Genomic DNA, 8,588 nt, shown 5'->3' with positions numbered 1-8,588 from the left:
TGAAATATAATCAAAACATTATTTGATATAAAACAGAGATGAGTGACAAATAGATAAACGTATCATTTTAGGTGTGGACAGAAATATCAGGAAAGATGTCCAACTTATTTTTTTCATGATGCAGTCTGTAGTTATGAACAAACTAAAACGATAAATTTCTGTTGATCTTGATAGAGTGCAAAAAGGTTTTACCGATGTGGACAACAGCTGGAAAGATAAAGTAGTGCATTGTCTCTTGAGGGACCATACGTTATAGAGTTATAATTGATTTTTTTCCCCAGATTTCATCACACTCAAGACACTTTCCTTGTGTTGATTTGTTACAAGATGCGTCTGTACCAACTTTTTTGTCTTTCGCTCAAACAACTGTAGACCCGGTTGCTGTAGCTCCCTAAACTCCTCTTTGGCATTCCTCTCGCTGCAGATAAGAAGTGATGCTGTAGAGCACAATGAGCACATTATGTCCCGTCACGCTTGTAATTCTCTTTGACGGATAGAAGGAAATTCTTCGTTATGTGACACACATGCACTGCTGCCCATGCCTGGATTTAATCCCACGTCTGGAGCTACTTATTCTCCATTGGGTTTATGGGAAACAGGCTGAACATGTGCCCCATGCTCTACACATCACCGGAACTCATTCAGTTGACTAGAATTAAACAGTTAATCTCAATTGGGCTTTTTCATCCCCGACAAGACCTCTTAGACCTCTTTCTGTCGCACTCCATCAGTGGCTAATTGTGGGCCCTGTACAACCGGGAATGTGAGCTCCCCCCTTCTTGCTCCAGGGCATATGTACATATTCTCTGAGGAATGCCGGGAAGGCATTGTTGTCTTCTTTCGAAAGTTCTTCTGAGGTCTATGAATGTTATGTTCCCAAGCCTTCTGCATACGCTACTACGCTAATTGCTGTAGTTGGAGTTTTCAGGGGAAGAATGGCGAGGATGTGGTCACAGTTGCTTGGGATTTGTCTGGAGGGATAAAGGCATCAATGGGCACGTGAACAATGTTGAAGAGGGATACAAAAGAAGCAACTATGAATTAGGGACCATTACAAAATACCAAGGTTACTGAGCTGTTCAGAAAAGTCTTCAGTCACGCACACAAGACTGTAAAAGCAGTTGACCTGACTATATTGTTTTCTTATACTTCTTGGTTGGAATTTTGCCATTTTGTTGTGCAGTATACCACAAGTCACGAAACCAAACTTCACTGGACTGTCAACTTTTGAAAAAGTCCTGAAGAACTGAAACAGGCATATGAGGTTATTTAATTTGAACTCGATTTTGCATCATGCATGGCTTTGCTTACTAATGTCATCTGTCATGTTTTTCATTAGCTTAGCTCAATAGCTCTTGTGAACTCAAAAAGATCCTTCCAGTTCGAATGTTTTCCCATATCACAGCAATGTTTACATTTCTTTTTCTCTCTAAAGTGTGACCGTCGCAAAATTCAGCCAAGTTGTATTGGAGCATTCAATACAGAAATAAAATGTTGATTAATAGCAGACTTGTTAACATTATATATTGGTTGCTCTATTTGGCAGCAAGATGTAACAGAAAAAACAAATGTTCATTTTATACCTAGAAAGGATGTCCTGTGGTGTCACTGAAAACAATAGAAAATTTTACATTGATGATTGCATTGTAATCACACAAGTAGGTGTTGCTTTCATTTGGAAAGAAAGCAAAACATTCGAGAAACAGGTGGTCTAACAAACCTCACGCTCGAGGAGTTTTGGACCAAATTTCCCATTTCATTTCCCATTTACCTGGAATCTTGGTCTTAATCAATTATTTGGTCATGTGAGGGGTTTACAGATCGAGTCTGAAACCTCCCGCACTGTTCAGACTCATTGGGCTACTATGATATCATTTATCACATTTGAGATTTAGTATTTAAAATCTGGATGGATTGTCATGCTAGCACCAGAGCAGTCAACACTGTTTCCAAGCAGCGCTCCATATTATAGACCTTGAAGCTAACGTTAGCTGCAGATAATAAAACTAATAGTTAGAATTTCACCTTCAGTTCTTACTGAAGAATACACAACCTGTGCTGACCACATTTTCCCAACTATTTTCTCATCTAGATGTACTGAGCTTTCTTCACTGCAAATAGCTATTATTGTTACAGTGAGCTGTTGTACTACAATCTCCATTTTGTTTGTATCTGTTTCCCCATGAAGTGGTGCGCTGCTTCCTGACTGCTCCCTCTGGCACTATAATTTGAATAATATCCTGTAGTGTGTGATGCGTCTTTATTTTCGAATCCTGTAGTGTGAGCATGTCTTAGATCAGACAGATGAATTATCTGTATAGTTTCTCTGTGTGTGTGATGCAACACAATTTTAAAATCTGTTAGGATTTTAAATTTCCGATCATTTGACTGCAGCATAATGCTTTCTTTGCTTTCTCTGTTTTTACAAGGTGTTACAATTTTTTGTAAAACAAAAGTAGATAAGCAAAGGTCAAAGAAAACAGTTCACTGATACCTCTGGCTGCCTTCCTCTGATCCCGTCTTGAATAACCCTGGAGGTTATTCAAGACACTCCCTTTGCTGGTCTGTGCAACCTAGTACCATCTTGTAACAATGCATTGATTTAGAATAGTTCAAGTTTAATAATTCAAGTTTTCATTTGACTTATTTAAGACATGACAGAAGGATAAAGAACAGATTTAAGAGATAGCTTGAAGAGACCCAGTAAAGATCCTGGACAGAATTCAAACTTTGGCTGCTACAGTTAATGGTTGTGCAACTAAATGTTCAAAGCATCAAAGACTCCCAGGATGCTAAGTTCCTGGTCCAGCAGCACCACAGTGGTACTAAAACCTGATGCAACCTAATGGTGGACATAAATGGTTTCAGCTTTCTTCAATAATCATACTCTATTGAGAAACATTCTCTGTCGAATGAATAGAAGCAGCGATAATTTGGTTACAATTCTGCTTTTCTGGAGTTATTCAGAGATTTTGTAAGGCTTTCAATGAAAGAACTGTAATGGCCAAAGCCTTTTAATGATACAGTAATAACTTACTACCTTTTTTTCACAAATTGCCTTTTCTTCTTTTATCAAGGCCTTTAGAAACTCACACATTAAATAGCAAAATCATTACTTACATCACCTCCAGTGTATCTGGAAAAATTAGAACATTTTAATTCCAGGCAATGAACTAATTAGCCTTTGTGTCAAATGAATAGATGCTTTATTCCGCCTAATTTTGTTTTGATGCTCTTCTCTTGTTTAGAATAAAAAGTCTCCAGGTTGCCCCAGAGAGAGCGTCACTGGTTACACAGTCATCTTGTATAAATGGGGATTTCAGTTACAAATGACAACACTGTTGGCCCAGAGTCCCTGGCTTGTGCGTCAGCACTGTCTTTTGAAAGAGAAAAGGCAATTTTAAAACAGCAGGAGCAGCCTATGGCTGCTACAGCCGCTCATCCATCCCTATTAAACAGATAATACATCTGATATTTTCTCAGTCTGGTCTTCGTGCAGTTTACAGCACTGATCTTATTTATAACGTTAGATGCTGTAATGTAGCCAGATTCTTTAGTACTATTTGGTTTAGTCATGTTTGTTTGTTGTAACCATGGAAACAGTAGTCAGCCTTATTTAAATTTACATGTGCTTGACATATTCAAATGTTGAACTCTTTAACCTGTTGCTTCATACAATGTTATGTAAATGACATGCTACTTCTGTAGCGAGTGATGACCTATCACTGAATTTGCATGTTCAGCCTATTTTCTGTAAATCACATGCACTTTACTGATGACTGTTTTCCAAAGAATGTATAAAGCCAAGTTTTGCTTATGGTTTACTATGGGTTTAGTTTTTCACTGCAGTAGAAAAATCAATTTTCAACCAATTTAGACTTACTTGACACACACTGATTATTGTATGTTTAATGTTGTCACCCTCATTTTTTGTGACGTAGTGTCGGTGTAAAGCTCTGTGTTAACAGCTTTAATTTCTGTCTATAAATAAGACACAAAAATCTAATTAGAAATGTTCTTGTGTTTGATTTTGTATCATCACAATTAAACTGTGAACTCAAGCATGACAGCACAATTCTTTTTTATGCTTATGTGCAGGGTGCTGCTGACTGTAAATCCCCACTTGCTTTGAGGCCACTCTACACTCCTTGCTTTAATAAATGGTTGAATCACAGGTTGGTGTAATTTGAATGAAACTGTGTACCTCTCATCAGATTGGTTTTGTTAATTTTTTTTAAGATTTTGGGCCCTTGTACTCATTATATTAGAAAGTGAATGGACTGTTTACTTTTATTTGCTATTGTGGCAACTTTTATATTATTATTGTAATAAAGAACTCAAAACTGATCCAAGTGGGGTCAGGTTAACCCTTGAAAGTACTTGAGGATTTTGAAGGTGCACCAACATTTTACTTTAAGAACCCACGGTATCTCTTTGTTATGTAAATTGGCTAATTATCATGACAAATGCTGCAGGTTACTTGACCTCTATTTAAGCTCTCTTTGGACTCGACTTTAGTGTCATTACCTCGTGTTTTTGTTTTACAGTGACACCACCCTCAAGAACATTTTAAAGAGCACCAAAACTGAAAAAAATGTACCAACAAGCTAATGAACATTGGGAAGCCTTTAGCAGCCTAAGAGCCATATGTTTTACTCAGCAGCTTGTGTAGACCAAAAACAGAGCTAAAAGTTATTATACTGATCAGCCAAGTCATTCTGGACATTCAGATTATCTTGTATCAATGCTGCATGTCAACATCTGGGATTTGTTGCATGATAGGTGCACAGTTGGTTCTTATGGTCAACATTTGGATGCCGGAGAAATTAAGAAAAGTCTGAATTATTGCCATGTATATGTATATTTATCTCCCCCCAAAAAATAATACTGACAATTCTTGGAGCAAGTTCACTTCACAAGGAGTTTCTTTACAGTTTTATCTTTCTACTTCTGTTTAAGGGAACAAAGATTTGAAGCCTTTAAAAGCCATGAGTGGCAACATTGGTGTACTTCTATTTAAACCTGGTCAGTGACTCAGTTCTACTCCGTCCTTCCTGTAAAGAAGTTAGTCAATTATTTCTTCTGTCAAGGTTGTGAATCAGTATGACAATAGCAACACATGCCAGTTGTACTGTTTCCCTGTTTGCTTTCCAGCAACTCATTAGCATTTCCTTTGAATGGGTGACACATTAAAGGGAAGGGACAGCAATCCATCTTTCATTGAGGCCTTTTGTCTCTCGGTGGAGTTGCAGAGTGAATGGGAAGAATTGTTTCTTACACTGTCAAAGATTCACCGGGGGTTTGAAATAAGGTTTGCTGATGCAGGTGTAGAAGCTTAATGTTGTGTCTTAAGCCCTTTCAGACGGGAGATATGTAACATCGCTGGCTTCATCAATTTGGTAAAGTGCCGGCTTTCTGACATTCAAACACAGGTCAGTTTTATGTTAATGTTTCTCAAGGCTGCCTGCAATGTGAGATTTACGTACCAGATTAAACAGTTTATCAAGTGATGCATAATGCGTGAGGTCAGAATTTTCTAACTACAACATGGCAGACAAATGTTAGTGTGCTCAAGGAGTTTTTTTTTCTCATGTTATTGCTGTTTAGTGCGTGGTATAAACTAACAGATGAGATTAGATTGCAGCTTTTAAGACTAATATCATTAGTGGAACTGCATGTAGCTCAGACTTGTGCCATGTTAAAAGTGATATGTTGCTTGGTTCAGCCTAGTAAGGTTGCTGTCAATGCTTTTATGTGGAAAAATAGCCAAAGCGGATGAGTTCAGGTACCATCAGATTAATGGAAACGAGTTCATGTCTGAAAGGGACCTAAGTGGCTGGGAAGGTTTGGCTTTTCTGACGGAACCCTGAATTATGACCTCAGTCCTTGCTTATTTGAACACAGTGCTTTTAGTGTTTTGATAATACTGGCCAATAAACATATTTTATCCAGTATTTGCAGCTCATAAAGGACATAAATGTAATTACTTTTGGATAGACGTTGAAATTTTTGGGTCTCCTTGATGACGTGAATTAAATATAGATCATAATCATCACATCCCTGTTCCAGAATACTATATCTTTATTTAACATGTCCATCTGTATATCACAATGTACTGTAGTTAAATAATTGCACTGTAGCTGTTAACAAATGGGTCAGCTCTTAAAAAAAAAACATGGAAAGTATCAATCACCAATCCCATTATCAATAGGAGACATGGCTGAGAGCAATAAAATACCATGTTTTGGAGGTCCTGTCTGTATACTTTCCCTTTAAGTCATAAAAGCACTGATGATAATGTCACCTCCCCTTGAATTCACTCATAAATGATATTACCTCCAAAGTCATGTCCAGATGTAGTTTTGATGTCCTTCATATTAGTACGCCGTATATAAGTACACTTTAGAAAATGGTAAAAAATAATGGAAAACCCTTAAATGTGTATGTGTTTCCAAACTTTTGACTGGTAGTTTATGTAAAATGGCTCAATTGTTTATTTAATACTGGCCATTTCTGATTTGGTTTGAAACAGTTTCACTCTCGTTGTGAACAGTATCAGTGTAAGTGACATTGCTCCGGAGTTCTACATAAAACTAGGAATATTTCACTATTTTGTTGAGCAGAGTTAGTTGATTCCTCTTGTATAGAAACAGGGGCAGACAAGGGAGGACCAGGAAGTCAACAAAAGAAACAAGGCGAGTTCCTGAGAAGTTAAACAGTAACCGGTATGAGCTGAATCTCATGTATACACACACAAATGCAGAGGTGAAGTTCTCACGCATGTTTATCGGTTATCACTTCGGTATATGCTTCAAAAAAACCCACATATGCAGACTCCATTTATTCTGGGTGTCTGTGTCAAACTCATGCTACATTAAATGAGTTATACATAATCTCTGCATTGTATTTGGATGCTACACAGCTAATCTGTATGGAGGACTAAAAGTGCCAAAATTAAATAAATAAATACATCATTAAATAATTAATTAAATATGTCATTAATTAATTAAAATTGGAATTAAATATTTCATTAATTAATTAAAATTGGAATTAAATATGTCATTAATTAATTAAAATTGGAATTAAATACTTAAATGTGTTATTAAATAAATATATCATTAAATAATTAAATATGTCATTAATTAGTTAAAATTGGAATTAAATATGTCATTAATTAATTAAAATTGGAATTAAATACATAAATGTGTTATTAAATATGTCATTAATTTATTAAAATAACAATTATTTTAAGTAAAAAACATATTTCATTATTTCACGATTTAATTAATTATTTCATGGTCCTTGTGTTGCAGTGGATCATGAATTAATTTTATCTGTCAACCTCGCCCGTCAAAGTCGGTGGGCGGATCCTAACACCTGATTGGTTACCCTGCACATCAAGTCAAGGCAAATCGATTCCAGATAATGGATTGACGCAGAGCTTGTGAACACATTCCGATACACTGGGTGGCGCTATTCACCTCTACGTTGGTTTGGATACTCAATAAAACAAAACTTTATTAGCAACCGCTAAAGACTCGGTCCTCTTTCCCAAATGTTGATACATGCGGTGCAAGACAAATTTTCCTTTAGCATTTCCTTTAGCATCTACTCGGCGCGCCACGGCTCGTCTCGGTTTAGTTGTTTTTCCATTACATTGAGAACCACCTCATCGTGGGTGGAGTCGTCATAGCACGGCGGTCCGAAAGTCCCTTACCGTCATTTCTGTGCGACACAAACGCAATGCAACAATGTACATGGAGGCGATAGTACACCTGCTGCTCGGTCTGTGGCTTTCTGTCAGATTCAGAGTAATAGAAGAGTCGGAGAAAGCTGAGAGCGACGAGTCGAAACACTGAGGAGACACACAGGAGAGTTTGGGAGGCGATAAAGCAGTATCAAGCCGAAGACAAGAGGATATGAACGAGACGACATATGAGGGTAAGCTAATGCTAGTTCGCTAGCTATCGTGTATCAGTCCTGTGAACGACCCTGTAATGGCTGCAGTTTGTCACTATTAGGTATTAAAATATGTATGCTGTGTATGTGTTTCAGATGCTCTCTGATGAGACTTCATGGGATTTACCTGAAGCAGCAGCACATGAGCCTGCAGTGGCACAAGGTGTAGAGGAGGAGGACAGAGATGTACAGGATGCACTGATGCACTACGTGTCATGCAAAGTTATTCTTCTTGTTATACTTCTGTTTTTCGGTCCCCGGACCGCTATTGTTTTCTTTAATGCAATTCTGACAATAAACTTTTGTAGATGTGTCTATACTATTGTTTGTTTGTGAAGGTTAGCAAGATTAAATAAAAAATTAAACGCCAAAACATTAAAACAGCTGTTTTAAGAAAATTCCAGTTTGATAAATCAGTATTGCTTTGGTGTAATTCAGTCACCGGAATTATGCACCATAAAGGAGTTTGTGTTAAAACATGTTAAATCCCATTAAACACAAATACATTATTAGGGAATATAGAATTGTTTGGTTCAGACTGTTGACTCTTTTTCTACCAGTGTCTTAACAGACAAAATGAGAAGTTATGATGCAATCACATAAGTCACAAAATAGTTTATTAGTCAGCA

The 8,588-nt window shown here is 37.2% G+C and overlaps 1 long non-coding RNA gene across 1 annotated transcript; it reads left to right on the top strand.

The window, feature by feature from the left end:
• Positions 1-7,026: 7,026 nt before the first annotated feature.
• On the top strand, positions 7,027-8,276 carry LOC129350227 (uncharacterized). Its single transcript, XR_008603577.1, has 2 exons — positions 7,027-7,941; positions 8,056-8,276. It is a non-coding gene; the product is annotated as an uncharacterized LOC129350227 (long non-coding RNA).
• The last annotated feature ends 312 nt before the right edge of the window (positions 8,277-8,588 follow it).

The sequence above is a fragment of the Amphiprion ocellaris genome, chromosome 12 (assembly GCF_022539595.1).
Source record: "Amphiprion ocellaris isolate individual 3 ecotype Okinawa chromosome 12, ASM2253959v1, whole genome shotgun sequence".
NCBI lineage: Eukaryota > Metazoa > Chordata > Actinopteri > Pomacentridae > Amphiprion > Amphiprion ocellaris.
This window is presented reverse-complemented; position numbering and strand designations above follow the sequence as displayed.